Raw genomic sequence first — 17,468 nt, 5'->3', positions numbered from 1 at the left:
CCATAAATTGACGGCTGGTTTATAATTCTTCTAGAAGTTTTCTGTGTTTAGCTTTTGCCCATTTTTCTTTGTGTTCATTTCTTTTTCTTATGCTTTTATATGAACTGTTTATTGAGGTGTAATTTAACACCGTTGAAAGCACAGGCTTTACGTACACAGTCCCATTCATTTGACAAATGCATGCATGCCCCTGAATAAATCAAATGCCTGTCCTAATATAGAATGGTCCCGTCTTCCTAGAAAGTTCCCTCATACCCTCTTTCAGTCAATTTCTGCCCCTCCTAGAAACAATTATGTAAATTTTTTGACAGTCATATTATTTATTGCAACAAAAGTAATTTCAACTATACGTCCAATGCAAATGGTTATATAAGTCATATCCATAACACTAGAATACTAGAATACTATGCTATCTTGAAAGTTAAATTCTGTTGTAAGGTACTCTGACAAACAGAAAACAAAAAAACCCAGTGCCGTCAAGCCAATTCCAACTCATAGGGATCCTATAGGACAGAGTAGAACTACCCCATAGAGTTTCCAAGGAGCACCTGGCAGATTTGAACTGCCAACCCTTTGGTTAGCAGCCATAGGACTTAATCACTACGCCACCAGGGTTTCCTGACAACCAGAAGAGAGAAGAATTACATTCATGATCATTCTTAAATGTTAGTATTACAAGGTTATATTTTAAATGAGCATTTAAATTTCTTTATTATGTCTATTTTGACCTATAGGAATCAAATATTTTGCCCTTTGAATTGCTCCACTCCTTTTTCCACCCCTGTAATTCTTGGAAATCCACTATGAATCTTAACAGAGGCCTGTGTCTACAAGATTCCTAGGCATTTCCCTAACACGTCTTTTTTTTTTTTTTAATTGTGCTTTAAGTGAAAGTTTACAAATCAAGTCAGTCTCTCATACAAAAACTTACGTACACCTTGCTATGTACTCCTAGTTACTCTCCCCCTAATGAGACAGCACGCTTCTCCTCTCCACCCTGTATTCCCCGTGTCCATTCAGCCAGCCTCTGTCCCCCTCCGCCTTCTCATCTCTCCTCCAGGCAGGAGCTGCCCACATAGTCTCGTATGTCTGCTCAGTTATGTAAATTTTAACCATGATGTTAAAATTAGTTTAAGATCTTAGGTATTTTAACCATTTTTCCATTGTATGTGATACACATGGTTTTGTCTAATCTTTCACTTCACTTTTTGTTTACAGTGAATCTTAAAATATGGAACTTTAGTCTTTGTGTAGCTAAATCTCTCAATGTTTTTCTTCTGAGTTTCTGAGTTTCTTGTCTTTCTGTCATCTTCTATCAGAGCGTGTTATAAAAATATCCTCCTATGTTTTCTGATAATGCTTTCTCAGTTTTTTTTTTTTTTTAATATTCACTCAATGTATTATATATGTATTTTTTTTGGTGAGAGGTAGGAATCTGACTTTTACTGATTTCTGTATTTATGTCTTTATTTTTTGGAATTTTTCAGTTATGGGAAGTAGGGATGTAAATTTATTTTTAAAAACAGACATAAATTGCCCACTATTATTTAGTAACTATAGAAGCCCAGGTGGCACATAGGGTTAATCAACTCAGCTATCCACTGAAAGGTTGACAGTTTAAACTCACCCAGGGGCTCCAAGGAAAAAAGACCTGGCAATGTGCTTCCATAAAGATTACAGCCAAGCAAGCCCTATAGGGAAGTTCTACTCTGTCACATTTGGTCACTATAAGGAAAAATTGATCTGATGGCACCTAACAACAACAACAAAATTTATTAAATAGTCTATTCTTTCCCTTTTTATTTCAATGCTACCTTTATCTCGCTCGAATTAAACATGAGTCTGTTTTTGGACTCTCTGTTTAATACCGCAGATTTTCCTACCACTCTTCCCCTTGCATAGTCCACTTCAACCGCGTTAGCCTCGGCGTTCCTCAGATACTTCAAATACAGTACCATCCCGGGGCATCTGTACTTGCTGTTCCCTATACTTGAATGTTCTTCTTCCTGATAGCCTTGCTCCCTTATTTGCTTCAGCCACATTTTCAATTTAAATGTTTTAAACTGAGTTTCTGTTCCTGGACCATGGAAAAATTTTCTTTTTTTTTTTTTTTAGGACAAACACTATGTTTTATATTTCGTCTGCCATTGCTATATTAGGAACTCAGGGAGGGCCTCAAAGGATGAAATTGGAACACCATGTTATCCAGAAATTGAATTTCTTTGTAAGATCATTTCTCTTCTGTTAAGAAACTTTGCCTTAACACTTTCATTAAACCTCTCCGTGGCATCTTACATCTCGCTGCTTACTTCTTGATCAGTTTTTTCCTTCATAAACTACAATTTTCTAGTTCTTCATGCTGAGGTCTGTATTAAATTGTCCAAAGGGGGCAAAAGTAGGATTTAAGACTGATAGTTCCGTAGGGTCGCTATGAGTCAAAATTAACTCAACAGCAATGGGTTTGTTTGTTTTGATCCATTATATTCTTCAACAGTTTTAATATTTTATTCCATGGTCTTTTTGTTTTATTATTGCCTTTGACAAGGCTTCTTTCAGTTTAATTGTTGTAGTTTTATAGTTAATCTGCCTTTTCCTTCTGGTTGCTTTTAAGATTCTCTACTTTTGGTATTAAACGGCTTCATGATAGTGTATCTAAAATTTATTTATTTTGCTAGAAATTAATCCTTTTTAAAACTGAGAATTCATGTCTTTCTTCAAGTTTGGAAAATACTTGGTTATTGCTTCTTTTTTTATTATACCGCCTCATCGTTATTTTAAATCCCTCCTTCAAAAATTCATATTGCAAATTTACTGGACCTTTTCAATCTATTCTGAAATAATCTTTCAAATTTTTCATTTCTTCATTGCCGTTGTTATATTCTGAGTAATTTCCTAATTTCTGTCTTCCAGTTTACGAATTCTCTCTTCTGTTATATTTACTTTGTTGTTTAACATATTTCTACCTTATTTCAGTGACCACATGTTTTCTTTTGAGAGTTAAATTACTAGCAAAATAGTTAAAAGTGTGATCTCCAAAAAGGATTGTCTGGATTTACATCTTGGCACCACCATTTACTAGCTCTGCAATTTTGGTCAGATTAACTAATGTCTTTGTGTTTCCTTAGGTGTAAAATTGCAGTAGCTATTACAACTAGTATAAGTTGTTCTTGTTATTGACCCTATGTACAGCAGAACTAAATACTGCTTGGTCCTGCGCCATCCTCACAATCTTTGCTATGCTTGAACCCATTGTTGCAGCCACTGTGTCAATGCATCTCATTGAGGGTCTTCACCAACACCACAATTCAAAGGTTTCAACTCTTCTTTGGTCTTCTTTATTCCATGTTCACCTTTCACATGCATAGGATATGATTGAAAACACCATGGCTTGGGTCAGGTGCACCTTAGTCTTCAGGGTGACATCTTTGCTTTTCAACACTTTAAGAGGTCCTTTGCAGCAGATTTGCCCAAAGCAATGTGTCTTTTGATTTCTTGACTGCTGCTTCCATGGGTGTTGACTGTGGATCCAGGTAAAATGAAATCCTTGACAACTTCTATCTTTTCTCCATTTATCATGATGTTGTTTATTGGTCCAGTTGTAAGGATCTTTGTTTTCTTTATGTTGAGGTGCAATCCATACTGAAGGCTGTGGTCTTTGATCCTCATTAGTAAGTGCTTCAAGTCCTCTTCACTTTCAGCAAGCAAGGTTATGTCATCTGCATAATGCAGGTTGTTAATGAGTCTTGCTCCAATCCTGATGCCCTGTTCTTCTTCATATAGTCCAGCTTCTTGTATTATTTGCTCAGCACACAGATTGAATAGGTATGGTAAAAGGATACAACCTCGATGCACACCTTTCCTGACTTTAAAACATTCAGTATCCCCTTGTTCTGTCTGGACAACTACTTCTTGATCTATGAACAGGTTCCTCATGAGCACAATTAAGTGTTCCAGAATTCCCATTCTTCAGAATATTATCCATAATTTTTATGTTCCCCACAGTTGAATGCCTTTGCATTGTCAATAAAACACAGATAAACACCCTTCTGTTTTCAGCCAGGATCCATCTGACATCAGCAATAATATCCCTGGTTCCATGCCTTCTTCTGAATCCCGCCTGAATTTCTGGCAGTTCCCTGTTGATGTACTGCTGCAGCCTCTTTTGAATGATCTTCAGCAAAATTTTGTTTGTATGTGTTATTAATGATATTGTTCTATGATTTCCACATTCAGTTGGATCACCTTTCTCGGGAACTGGCATAAATATGGCCCACGGTATATTCAACATTCTTTGCCAACACAATTCTTCTTTGGTCTTCCTTATTCATTGTCCAACTTTCGCATGCATACAAAGTGGTTGAAAATACCATGGCTTGGGTCAGTTGCACCGTAGTCCTCAAAGTGACGTCCTTGCTTTTTGAACACTTTAAAGAGGTCTTTTGCAGCAGATTTTTTCAATGCAATGTCTCTTGATTTCTTGACTGCTTCTTCCATGGGTGTTGGTTGTGGATTCAAGTAAAATGAAATCCTTGGCAAATTTAATCTTTCCTCCATTTATCATAATGTTGCTTATTGGTCCAGTTGTGAGGGCTGTTGTTTTGTTTAAGTTGAGGTGCAATACTGAAGGCTGTAGTCTTTGATCTTCATCAGTAAGTGCTTCAAGTTCTCTTCACTTTCAGCAAGAAAGTTGTGTCAGGTGCACATTGGAAGTTGTTAATGAGTCTTCCACCAATCCTGATGCCATGTTCTTCTTCATATAGTTCATATTGTCTGATTATTTCCTCAGTATACAGATTGAATAAATATGATGAAAAGATACAACCCTGATGCACATACTTCCTGTCTTTAAACTACGCAATATCCCATTGTTCTGTTTGAAAGGCTGCCTCTTAGTCTATGTACAAGTTCCTCAAGAGCACAATTAAGTGTTCTGGAATTCTAATTCTTCATAATATTATTCATACTTTGTTATGATCCACACAGTTGAATGCCTTAGCATAATCAATAATATACAGGTAAACATCTTTCTTGTACTCGCTACTTTCAGCCACTGTCCATCTAACATCAACAATGATATCCCCCCTTCCATGTCCTCTCCTGAATCTGGCTTGAAATTGTAGCAGTTCCCTGTAAAGGTACTGTTGCAACCACTTTTGAATGATCTTCAGCAAATTTTACCTGTGTGTGTGATATTAATGACATTGTTTGACAATTCCCACATTCTGTTAGATGACCTTTCTGTGGAATGTACACAAATATGAATCTCTTCCATTTGGTTGGCCAGGAAGTTGTCTTCCAAATTTCTTAACATAGATGAATGAGCACCTCCAGCACTGCATCTGTTTGGTGAAACATCTCAATTTATATTCTCTCAATTTGGAGCCTTGTTTTTCACTATTCCCTTCAGTGCAGCTTGGATTTCATCCTTTAATACCATCAGTTCTTGATCACATGCTACCTCCTAAATGGTTGAATGCTGATCAACTCTTTTTGTTACAGTGGCTTTGTGTATTCCTTCTATCTCCTTCTGATGCTTCCTGCATTGTTCAGTATTTTCCCTGTAGAATCCTTCAATACAGCAACCCAAGGCTTGAATTTTTTCTTCAGTTCTTTCAGCTTGAGAAATGCTGAGCATGTTACTCCCATTTGATTTTCTATCTCCAGGTCTTTACACATTTTATTAAAACACTTTACTTTGTCTTCTCAAGCAGCCCTTTGAAATCTTCTGTTCAGCCTTTTACTTCATCATTGTTTCCTTTCGCTTTAGGCACTCTATGTTCAAGAACAAGTTTCAGAGTGTCTTCTGACACTCGTTTTGTTTTTACTTTCTTTCCTGTCTTTTTAAGGACGCTTTGCTTTCTTCATTTATGGTGTCCTTGATGTCATTCTACAACTCATCATCCCTGATCTTATCTGGCCAATCTTTGGACATTATATCTTGTGATGCTCCTCTTTGAAGTCTTGTGTCTGCCATTCTAAAGTCTGTGGATCCCTGAGAAGCTGTAGTTGGCCCCTGGTTCCTTACTTTGCTCTTGCTGCTCACTAGTCCTGGAGTTCCTCCCTTCTCCTCTTATTTGTTTGATGAAAACCTACCCATCTCTCAGGATTCCATTCTTCTGGAAGTCTTTCCTCCCCTTCCTCACTCAGCGCTGTACCAATTTTATATGCTGTACAGAGTCCCACCACAGCACACACCACATGAGTGTGTTTGTTTTTTCATGTTAGTCTCCTGATGCTAGACAGTAATTCCCAAAAGGGTAGGAGCCATATTTTTTCATGCATGCGTATTGAGTGCCATGTACTGTGCCCCCAAAATGAAGGACATTGAATAAAACTGTATTGAATGCATGAATCCTTAAATGAATGTTTCTCCTGCCTAGAATCAGACCTAGGCGAATAGGGAAGGTGTTGTTAGCAGAGGATGTCAGAAGAATAAGCAAACAACCTCAGAGAAAATCAAAACTGAAAGCTGAAAGTATAATCCCTGTCTATGGTTCCTGGCTTTCTTCTGCCACAACACAACTGATGATCATTTGCTATGAGGCCATCTACAGAAAGCTCCTGTAAGTGACTATATTAAGGATCAGCAGTCAATAACCCCACCATCCACAGTTCTCCTTGGTCATACTTCCTGCCTGGGAAGTAATAACTCATCTACCTGCTGGAAAACTCACACACTCACAATTAAATTTCAGATTGAATTGTCTTTGGACTTTGGTGTGCCCTCCCCACCTGCCATCATTGGGGAGCCCAGGCCACCTACCAGGCCTTTTCACAAGAGAGAGGCTTTCTACCTGCTGCAGGTGCTTCTCCAATGTCTTTCTAGAATCTCACTATGGATTTCCGTGCCTCTGCCTCTCCTCAGACTTCAAGGCTGGTTCTTCCTTCGCTTGGTATCACAGGAATAGCAGGAGTTTATCAGACTTTATACTGCTACTGAAGGAATGAGTACTCTTCATGAAGAAGAAAAATTTGGCTCTGTAAACTCCAGTCCCCTAGAGCAGACCTTATCTGAGACTGCTACCCACTTATGCCATTCTCTGACTCCCTGGAGCAAATACATAGATATGTCTTTTAGATCCTGGATCTCTGGGACATCTCCATCTTTGGATCTCCCAGAGAGATAATGGATGAGAGCCTTCAGGCATTCTTACATATTCTGAGTTCCCTGTCATGCTATTTGACTATGGAGAGACCCAGTGGATTTCTAGCAAATAATGAGTTGCATTGTAGAGGATCTTTTGGGCAGAGGGGTCTTATCTACCTAAACAACACCTGGAAAGTGTCTATGAAGACAACATACAGATTTCTATGGGCTAATTCTGCTTCACGAGGTCTAGAACAAACAGTATCACCTGTACATTAATGGCAAAAGTATATATTTATAGCCTTGAACATGAAATTCTGAGGTCAAGCCCCATTCAACAAAGACATATGTCATTCAAGATAATTGTGGTAACTGTTAAGATAACAACTATGCTACTACAACAGGGATAATATGACTGTGACTACTTCTACAGACATTTATGCAGCAATTACAATGATAAGCAATTTATATACACTAAAAAAGAATTCTTAGACTTGGTGGCCTTGGAACCCTAAACTTGATCAAAATTCCTAATCTCTGGCTGTGGTCCCTAGTTTGCATACAAGTTTAGGTAGGCTTCAAGGCTATGTTTATCTACACGTAATTAATTGTCCACCATCTGTCAGATACAGAGCAGCGCCTAGGTGGATCATATCAACCATCTTAGAGGACTTATAGCCATCATTGTAGCCCAGGCCCCTCAGTACAACAGATTTGGTCTTCAACAACTTTCTATTATTTTCTATCTGCAGCACCCACTTTCACCTCAACCATGAGTTCCGCTCCACACCATTTGGTAACGCCTTAGGGAATACTAAATTTAAACTGAAGTGGTTATATTTCCGTTGATCAGAATCAATGAAAAGTCATGGGTATTTTGAAAAATCTTCTTAGATGACTGTGAAAAACTTGCACCCACCACCAACTCCTCTACCACCTTTTCCATGCCCTCCTCTCTATCTTTTTCCTTAATTCCCTTCCTTCTACCAGAATCCTATGCCTTCTTGGGTGGCTAGGATGAGGAAGAATTACAGGTCATCTAGAAGCCCTTCTTGAGTTCCTGGGTGGTGCAAATGCTTAACACACTCAGCTGCTAGCCAAAAAGTTGGAGGTACAAGTCCATCCATTCAAATACATCTTGGAAGAAAGGCCTAGCAATTTGCTTCTGAAAGTCCAGCCATTGAAAACCCTACGGAATACGTTCTACTCTGACACACATGGTGTCACCATGAGTCAGGATCAACTCCGTGGAGACTGGTTAGAAACCCTCCCAGTAGGCAAGGATTCGACAAGAAGCTCGGTGACTATTTCTCGTTCCAGGGAGAGAATAGGTCGTTCTTCTAAATGCATACAAAAGTGAGAGTAGCATTGCTTGCTTCTCTTTGAGGTGAAAGAGGCCATACAGCCCAGAACTTTTTTTTTTAATGAATCTTTAATTTAAAAATACACAAATAACATATGTTTATTATAAGAATATTAGAAAACACCGAAAAGCAGAATGAGAGAAATGAAAACCACTTTAATTCCATGTTTCATATATAATTACACTAACACTTTATTGGAGCCCTGGTGGCGGAGTGGTTAAACAGCTCAGTTGCTAACCAAAAGGTCGGCAGTTCAAATTCACGAGCTGCTCCTTGGAAACACAATGGGGCAGTTCTACTCTGTTCTACAGGGTCGCTATGAGTTGGGACCGACTTGACGGCACCTAACAGCAACATCTTATCATCCCAAACACTTTTTATTGGGGATAGCGGGCTACTAATTTGAGACAAACTGCATTCTGTGTTCACTTTCCCCTTGACAATATATCATAAACATCTTTTCTCGCCATGAAATATTCTTCTGTAGAAGCATTTTAATAGCTGCTTGTTATTCCACGGTTTGACAGTGGATTTATGTTTTAATCTTCCTTTGGCATTTTAGTATTTTGTTTTTTCACTATTATAAGAAATGCTTTGATGAATATCCCAAAGTAGAGTGACATTTATAGTGAGTGATAATGTTAAGTATTCACCTGAACAGATGGCATTGACTCTGTGATTATTTCCCTATCAGTCAGTCACCAAGCTATAAGCGCTTATGCTTTTGTGGTTTAAAGTGTCATGCTGCATAAGACCTGGACAGCCTGATTCTGAGTACATTTTTAGACACAGTAAAAAGTGTGAAAGGTACAAGCTGTGTAAGGTGGAAACCCGTTAGTGAACGAAAACAAATATTTTCCACTAAAACAAGCTATAGACATGTGGTGAAATTGCACCCCGTCAAAGGTGGAAAACTTGTGAGACCTGGAAAAACAAGGCAGTCCATCAATTTCTGGTTCTCACAGGTTTCACCATACAACATTAATAGGGATCACATCTAATCAGGACGAGAGTCCCAGCAGGGACTAGCATGATGCATGATTTCTACCCACCAAAAAAACTGACGAGTGTGGCTATTTTAGGACCAGCCTGGGGTACAAAAAACAAAGTGAATTAGAAACATGGAAGGGGACATGTTTTCAGTGATATAGAGCAAGTATTTTGAATTTTAGTAAGATCCTGTTCTAGACGGAAATTGACTAAGAAAATTTCAGGTAAGAAATTTGAGCCATTGGGATAATGATTCTGGTATCTTAAGGAACATTGAAAAGCAATACATCATATTAATATACCATAGCGCTAAAGAGCCAGGCTGTGGGACTGGGCTTCCTGGAATCCTAGCTCTGCTACTGCTACCGCATTGATCTTGGTCAGCTTACTCACCTCAGTTGTGTAAAGGAGATCACAACAGTACCAAATTCAGAAGCTGACAGGGACTTTAAATAACTTTGTGAAGAGAAGGCACTTAGAACTGTGTCTGACTCATTAAGAGCCCTATATAGTCATAACCAGCACCCTTGGTGGCAAGATGTGAAATTTCTCTGCCAGTAAGAGAGGATCATCTTTAACTCTCTTGGTGCCTATAGAACAGACAATAGAGATAACACTTTGCTGGTCTCTTCTACTTCCTTTTTTTGCTAATTACGTAAAACCTATTCTGAAAAGCAGGCTCCATTCCCTGCTCAAAGGCTCCAGTTGGTGGCTGTAAGAATATCTCTTCTCAAGTAGCTGCACCAGGTCCTCATGTTGCTGTGGTCATTGCTGGTCATCTTTGGTGAGTTTGATTATTTGATTTGGAACTGAGGTGGCCAACAGGATGAGGTGTCCACCTCCTGAGTGGTCTGGGGTTTAACCAGAGCCCAGGGACAAGTAGGAATGCTCAGGTCTTTGCTTCCAGCCCAAATTTCAGAGGCAGATGCAAAGCAGTGGGGGATGGCCAGATCAGGGGTCTGAGGAAAATCAAATCGAAACACATCCCAATCCTTAATTTTCAAGGTGGGCCACTTTACTACTTTTTAGTCATACATTTCTTTTTGAACTCTAAGATCTGATAGAGTAAGATGATGTTCTCATTATAAAATTTTCATAGTTTTTACACTTAATACTCCCCTTCCCCACCATGAAAAAAACAATGAGTCCAACAGTAACCTACAAGATCTGAGTTCAGGAGATTCATTGCAAAGCTTTACTAATGTTCCTCTATTTATTTGCGGGCTATGAAGGAGATGGAAAACCTGGTGGTGTAGTGGTTAAGAGCTATGGCTGCTAACCAAAAGGTTGGCAGTTTGAATCCACCAGGTGCTCCTTGGAAATTCTATGGGCAGTTCTACTCTGTCTTATACGGTTGCTGTGTGTTGGAATTGGCTCGATGGCAGTGGGTTTTTTGGTTTTATGAAGGAGAAGAGAGCTGCTGCTGGGAGAAAAAAAGATTCCTTTCTGTATACTTGGCAGGAAGAAATAAATATTTGTTAACTGAGTCAAAGAACTCTAACATAAAATATAATGCAAGGAAAGGAATCAATTTAAAGTGGGTTCAACTCTCCAACTATCCCAATGCTCATTTTCTGATGAACCTTCTGCGACCACGTTATCAAGTGTTTACTCCTTTGAAAAGCATGGGTGTGAGGACAGAAGAAGAGAATGAAATGAAGGAGAGAATCACGAAATATCCAACATCATGGGACTTGTTCCTGGCAATCTCTTTGGTCAAAGACTGGGCTTGTAACTTGCCTTGTAATTATAAAATGAAATGAGGGTTAGTTGTAAGTTTGAGGAAGGTTGAATTGTTGGTGATAATGGAGTAAAAAATCCCATTGCCCTTGAGTTGATTCTGATCATAGCAACCCTATCGGACAGAGTAGAAATACCCCCATAGGGTTTCCAAGGAGCATCTAGTGGATTTGAACATTTTGGTTATCAGTCAAGCTCTTAACCACTGAACCACCAGGGCTCAAATAATGGAGTAACAACAACAACAACAAAAAACCTGTTGCCGTTGAGTCAATTCCAACACACAGCGACCCTATAGGACAGAGTAGAACTGCCCCATAGAGTTTCCAAGGAGTAGCTGGTGGATTTGAACTGCTAACCTCTTTTTGGTTAACAACCATAGCTTCCTGTAGCTTGCCGTAGCTCTTAACCACTGTGTAGGGGAATAGAAAAGAAGAGAAAGATGGAAAGAATTTTTGAGAAATTTATCAGAATAATACAAAATTTCAAAATTTTGAGCTCTGTGCTAACCTGTGACTTTTGACCTCTTCACAGCTCCAGTCAGTGAACAGTCAGGTGAGTCCCACTTGTCTTTGTTCTTGGTCTCTGGTATATCAGTCACCTGGCCACCACAGGGTCCTGTACAGTAGGTTCTAGAAGGACTCACAGAGATGTGCAAATGTCACTGTTTCCATGGGCTGACTCGTTCTGAGGTCACGAAATCTCCACTCTGGTCATGCTTGCCTGGGTAAGCAGATCCTCTGTGCCCCTCCTTGTTAAAAGCCTTAACTGCAGGGAGGGAAGTAACATCTGAAAAAGGACATGCAGACTGGACAGGAAGCTAATTTGGGGAGAATTGTTTTCCCGGCCAGTAGGACTATAACCTTTCAATATTGTCTGGTCAAATGTCCTCACAGTTATGAAAACTTGGTGCACAGTCAGAACAAACGTGTGGCATTGTCGTTTCTCTAGATCGTCAGCAAACATTTTCTATAAAAGACGAAATAGTAAATATGTTAGGGTTTGCTAGTTTCTGTTGTAACCACTCAATTACTCAACTTTGTTGTTGAGACAGGAAAGCTGCTATAGAGCATATGTAAATGAACGGCTGTGTTCCAAGGGCACTTTACTTACAAAAACAGACAACTGACCAACTGGTGGGCCAGAGTTTGACAATCCCAGCTCTAGACCCATTATTTAGTTCCAAAATTTTTATTCCTATGCTACTTTTCTAAAGTTGTGTGGTTAAAACTAATTTATCTCATTCTTCCTGACTTAAAGCTGTACTCAACCAAGAAAATAAAGAGGGAAATATTTCACTCTACGTACAGAATTTCCACATAAGACTAAATCTAAAGAAAGGGAGACTTGTTTTGTTGTCTATCCAGTGCTAACTGCTAAGTGGGAAGGAGCTCTTTGGCCTATAAGGAACTGTACCGAAATAAGAAGATGCCTGTCTCACCCTTAATGGACCAAGAATGTCCAGGGACACCTACGGAGGTCCTAGCCTGGAGCTTGTTCTAGAGCAAGTCTCATCGCTTGTGTTTATTCTGGTTCATGTGAGGCCCCTGAGTCTACCCTGTGATACTCATCAGTGCACCTTCTGTCAGGGTGGAAATTAGAGGAAACCTCAGTCAATGCTTGGAAACCCTGGTGGTGTAGTGGTTAAGCGCTACAGCAGTTCAAATCCACCAGGCACTCCTTGGAAACTCTATGGGGCAGTTCTACTCTGTCCTGTAGGATGAGTAGGAATTGACTCCATGGCAGTGGTTTTGGTTTTTTGGTTTCAGTCAAAGCTCAGGTGGTTTCTGATCACAAATAGAATCCATGCTATTGCTCAGTCTCAGTGTGATATTGTTACCAATTGCCAATCTGACACAAAGGGTCCTTCTCTTTTCCTGAGTAAGAATACACACGAAAGACGAACTTTATCTTCAGCAAGCTTTATTTTGCTTGAGTCAAGCAAAAGGAGTCAGTGGGGATCTAAACCTCTCCAAAAGACTGACTGGAAAAGGGAAGCAAGGCTGGGGCTTATATGGGTTCGGTGGAGACAATAGAGTAACGAATATTTAGTGGGCTTCTTTCAAGGGGTGGGTACTTCTCAGAACAGCTGTGCATGTTAAATAGGTTGCACGACATCTGGAATCCAAGATGGAACCCACAGATATTCAAGATGGAGTCCTCTCAGCAGCCCTTGGCATCACGTATTATGGGATAGAACGCAACCGCACTGATCTTTGGCACTCCATCACCATCTTCAGAGGGCTAAGGAAGGTTAAACAGCAGTCACACTTTGTTCTTCTATGCATGCAGGAGCCTGTAAAGGGGGAAGGGACTAGAAAAAAACACTAAGAAGGATATAGTAATTCACGGGTTGTTTCAGCCCTATCTCACATTGACAGGTTGTGGTTCTTGTTTACCCAACTTCTAGATGGTAATCTTTTAGCAGCTCCTTTGTTCTGCCAGCACAGTTAACCTTATCTGTATCAATAGCAGGCGCACACAGTCTCTGCAGTGGCTCACCGGTGACTAATCAGAGAACAGGCAACAGGCACTTTATTCTCTTTTCTTTCCCTGCGCAAGAGCTTCTAAGAAAGCTGAAAGGCTCCTCAGGACTTTGAGATCTTTCCCTTCAAAAAAGAATAAAACCTTTGCCTTCGAGTCCATTCTGACTTCTAGCCACCCTGTAGGACAGGGTAAAACTGCCCCAGAGGATTTCCAAGGAGCGGCGGTAGACTCAAACTGCCAACCTTTTAGTTAGCAGTTGTAGCTCTTAACCACTGTGCCACCAGGGTTTCCAGAAAAGAATAAAAGGGAGCTTTACTCAGCATGATGTAGTAAAAAAAAAAAAAAGAACAGTTGCCGCTGAGTTGGCTCCAACTCCCGGGGACTCTGTGTATCTGAGTAGAACTGGATTCCATAGAGTTTTCTGAGGCTGATTTTTTGGAAGTAGATCATTAGGCCTATTTTTCTGAGACACCTCTGGGTGGACTTCAACCTCCGACTTTCGGTTGGTAAGTAAGCACCACCCAGGGACTCAGGAGTAGCTATACAGGCTGAAAGACTAGATTTAAATCATGCCTTTGCTATATACCAGCTGTGTAGCCTGAGCAGTCAGGTGGCCTCTCTGAACCTCAGTCTCATCTCCAGTGGAAAGTCTCATATGCAGAGGGTTCCACTCCAGTGTAACAGCTGGTAATATCTTTCTCTCCCCACCCTTTCCCTCAGGCCAGTCTTCTCTCCTGTGTCTCCTCCTAGTCCCACCCACGCATTGCCCTCACCCTGGCTAACCTTCCATTGCACGCAAACGCCTGAGAAACATGGTTTGCCTTCTGCTCTTGTTGCTGTTCCGTTAAAAACATTATTCGCGGGAAAAAAAAATTTCATACCTGTGTATCTTGCCCTGAATTTAATCTTTGTGGTCCTGCTTATATGCCCCACCCCAGAGGTTGTTGTAGGGTAAAAAAATCACAAAATTTAGTAAAGCAGAAAGGAAATTTTATTCGGCATATATTCAAAAAGGCAAGAGTGGGAAGCAGACAAGCATGCTGCCAGAGCCGTGTCTGCCTGAGTCTGAGGAAATATTACAGAACAGACAAAAGTGGGAAAATGGACTAGCATGCTGCCCAAGTTCGAGGAATGTAACAGAGTCATCAGTATATGTTAATATTACAAATGGGTAAAACTATCGAAAGCTTCAACTTTTTACAGATTGTCTAGAAATTGCTAAATCTCTGTAATCCTACTTTTTTTGAAAAAATTTATTTATTGCACTTTAGGTGAAAGTTTACAAATCAAGTCAGTCTCTCATACAAAAAGCCATACACACCCCACCCTGCACTCCCAGCTGCTCTCCCCTTAATGAGACAGCACATTCCTCCTCTCCACCCTGTATTCCCCATGTCCATTCAACCAGCTCCTGTCCCCCTCTTCCTTCTCATCTCGTCACCAGACAGGAGTCGCCCACAAAGCCTCATGTGGCTACTTGAGTCACAAAGTTCACTCCTGACCAGCATCATTGTCTATTTTATAGTCCAGGCCAATCCCCAATCCCTGTCTGTAGAGTTGGTTTTGGGAATTGTTCCAATCTTGGGCCATCAAGGGTCTGGGGACCATAACCATCAGGGTCCCTCTGGTCTCAGTCAGACCACTAAGCCTGGTTTTTTTTTTACTAGAATTACTGATTCATCGTTGCTCTCAATTGTTGCATAGTATTACATTGTGTGAATATACCATAATTTTTTTATCCATTCGTCTACTGACGGGTACCTAGGTTGTTTTAATCTTTTTGTTGTTATAAACAGTGCTGCAATGAACATCGGTGTGCATATATCTATTCCTGTGAGGGTTCTCATTTCTCTAGGATATATTTGAAAGAGTGGAATTGCTGGATCTTACGGTACTTCTGTTTCTAGCTTTTTAAGGAAGCGCCAAATCGATTTCCAAAGTGTTGTACCATTTCACATCCCCACCAGCAGTGTGTAAGTGTTCCAGTCTTTCCACAACCTCTCCAACATTTATTATTTTGTGTTTTTTGGATTAATGCTAACCTTGTTCGGGTGAGATGGAATCTCATTGTAGTTTTGATTTGCATTTCTCTAATGGCTGATGATTGTGAGCATTTCCTCATGTATCTATCTCTTAGCTCCCTGAATGTCTTCTTTACTGAAGTGCCTGTTCAAATCCTTTGCCACTCTTTTAACTGGGTTATTTGTCTTTTTGTTGTTGAGTTTTTGCCGTATCATATAGATTTTCGAGATCAGACGCTGACCGGAAATGTCATAGCTAAAAACTTTTTCCCAATCTGTAGGTAATCTTTTTGCTCTTTTGGTGAAGTCTTTGGATGAGCATAGGTGTTTGAATTTTAGGAGCTCCCAGTTATCTAATTTCTCTTCTGGTGTTTGTATATTTTTAACAATGTTTTTTGTACAGTTTATACCATATATTAGGGCTCGTAGCATTGCCCCTATTTTTTCTTCCATGATCTTTATCATTTTGGATTTTATATTTAGGTCTTTGATCCATTTTGAGTTAGTTTTTGTGCGTGGTGTGAGGTATGGGTCTTGTTTCATTTTTTTGCAGCTAGATATCCAGTTATGGCAGCACCATTTGTTGAGACTGTCTTTTCCACATTTAACTGACTTTGGGCCTTTGTCAAATATCAGCCGCTCATATGTGGATGGACTAATGTCTGGATTCTCAATTCTGTTCCATTGGTCTATGTGTCTGTTGTTGTACCAGTACCAGGCTCTTTTGACTACTGTGGTGGTATGATAGGTTCTAAAATCGGGTAGTGGGAAGCCTCTGGCTTTGTTCTTCTTTTTCAGTAATGCTTTACTTATCTGGGGCCTTTTTCCCTTCTGTATGAAGTTGGTGATTTGTTTCTCCATCTCATTAAAAAATGTCACTGGTATTTGGATCGGGATTGCATTGTATCTGTAGATCACTTTGGGCAGAATAAACATTTTTACAATGTTGAGTCTTCCTATCCACGAGCAAGGTATGTTTTTCCACTTATGTAGGTCTCCTTTGGTTTCTTGCAGTAGTGTCTTATAGTTTTCTTTGTATAGGTCTTTTACGTCTCTAGTTAGATTTATTCCTAAGTATTTTATCTTCTTAGGGGCTATTGTAAATGGTATTGACTTGGTGATTTCCTCTTCAACGTTCTCTTTGTTGGTGTGGAGGAATTCAACTGATTTATGTATATTTACCTTGTAGCCTGATACTCTGCTAAACTCTTCTATAAGTTTCAGTAGTTTTCTTGAGGATTCCTTAGGGTTTTCTGTGTATAAGATCATGTCATCTGCAAACAGAGACATTTTTACTTTTTCTTTGCCAGTTTGGATGCCTTTTATTTCTTTATCTAGCCTAATAACTCTGGCTAGGACCTCGAGCACAATGTTGAATAAGAGTGGTGACAAAGGGCATCCTTGTCTGGTTCCTGTTCTCAAGGGGAATGCTTTTAGTCTCTCTCCATTTAGGATGATGTTGGCTGTTGGCTTTGTATAAATGCCCTTTATAATGTTCAGACATTTTCCTTCTATTCCTATTTTGCTAAGAGTTTTTATAATGAATGGCTGTTGAACTTTGTCAGATGCCTTTTCTGCATCAATTGATAAGATCATGTGGTTCTTGTCTTTTATTTATGTGATGGATTACTTTGATTGTTTTTCTAATGTTGAACTATCTCTGCATAACTATCTCTGAATCCCACTTGTTTGTGGTGAATTATTTGTTTGATATGTTGTTGAATTCTGTTGGCTAGATTTGTGTTGAGGATTTTTGTATCTAAGTTCATGAGGGATGTT

The 17,468-nt window shown here is 39.7% G+C and overlaps 1 protein-coding gene across 7 annotated transcripts in view; it reads left to right on the top strand.

The window, feature by feature from the left end:
* Nucleotides 1-17,468, top strand: part of LOC135227225 (Fc receptor-like protein 2) — a 505,822-nt gene that overhangs the window by 226,507 nt on the left and 261,847 nt on the right. The gene's annotated exons all lie outside the window — the stretch shown is intronic.

The sequence above is a fragment of the Loxodonta africana genome, chromosome 3 (assembly GCF_030014295.1).
Source record: "Loxodonta africana isolate mLoxAfr1 chromosome 3, mLoxAfr1.hap2, whole genome shotgun sequence".
Lineage (NCBI taxonomy): Eukaryota > Metazoa > Chordata > Mammalia > Proboscidea > Elephantidae > Loxodonta > Loxodonta africana.
Note: the sequence above shows the minus strand (reverse complement) of the source record. Positions and strands in the feature narration are given on the sequence as shown.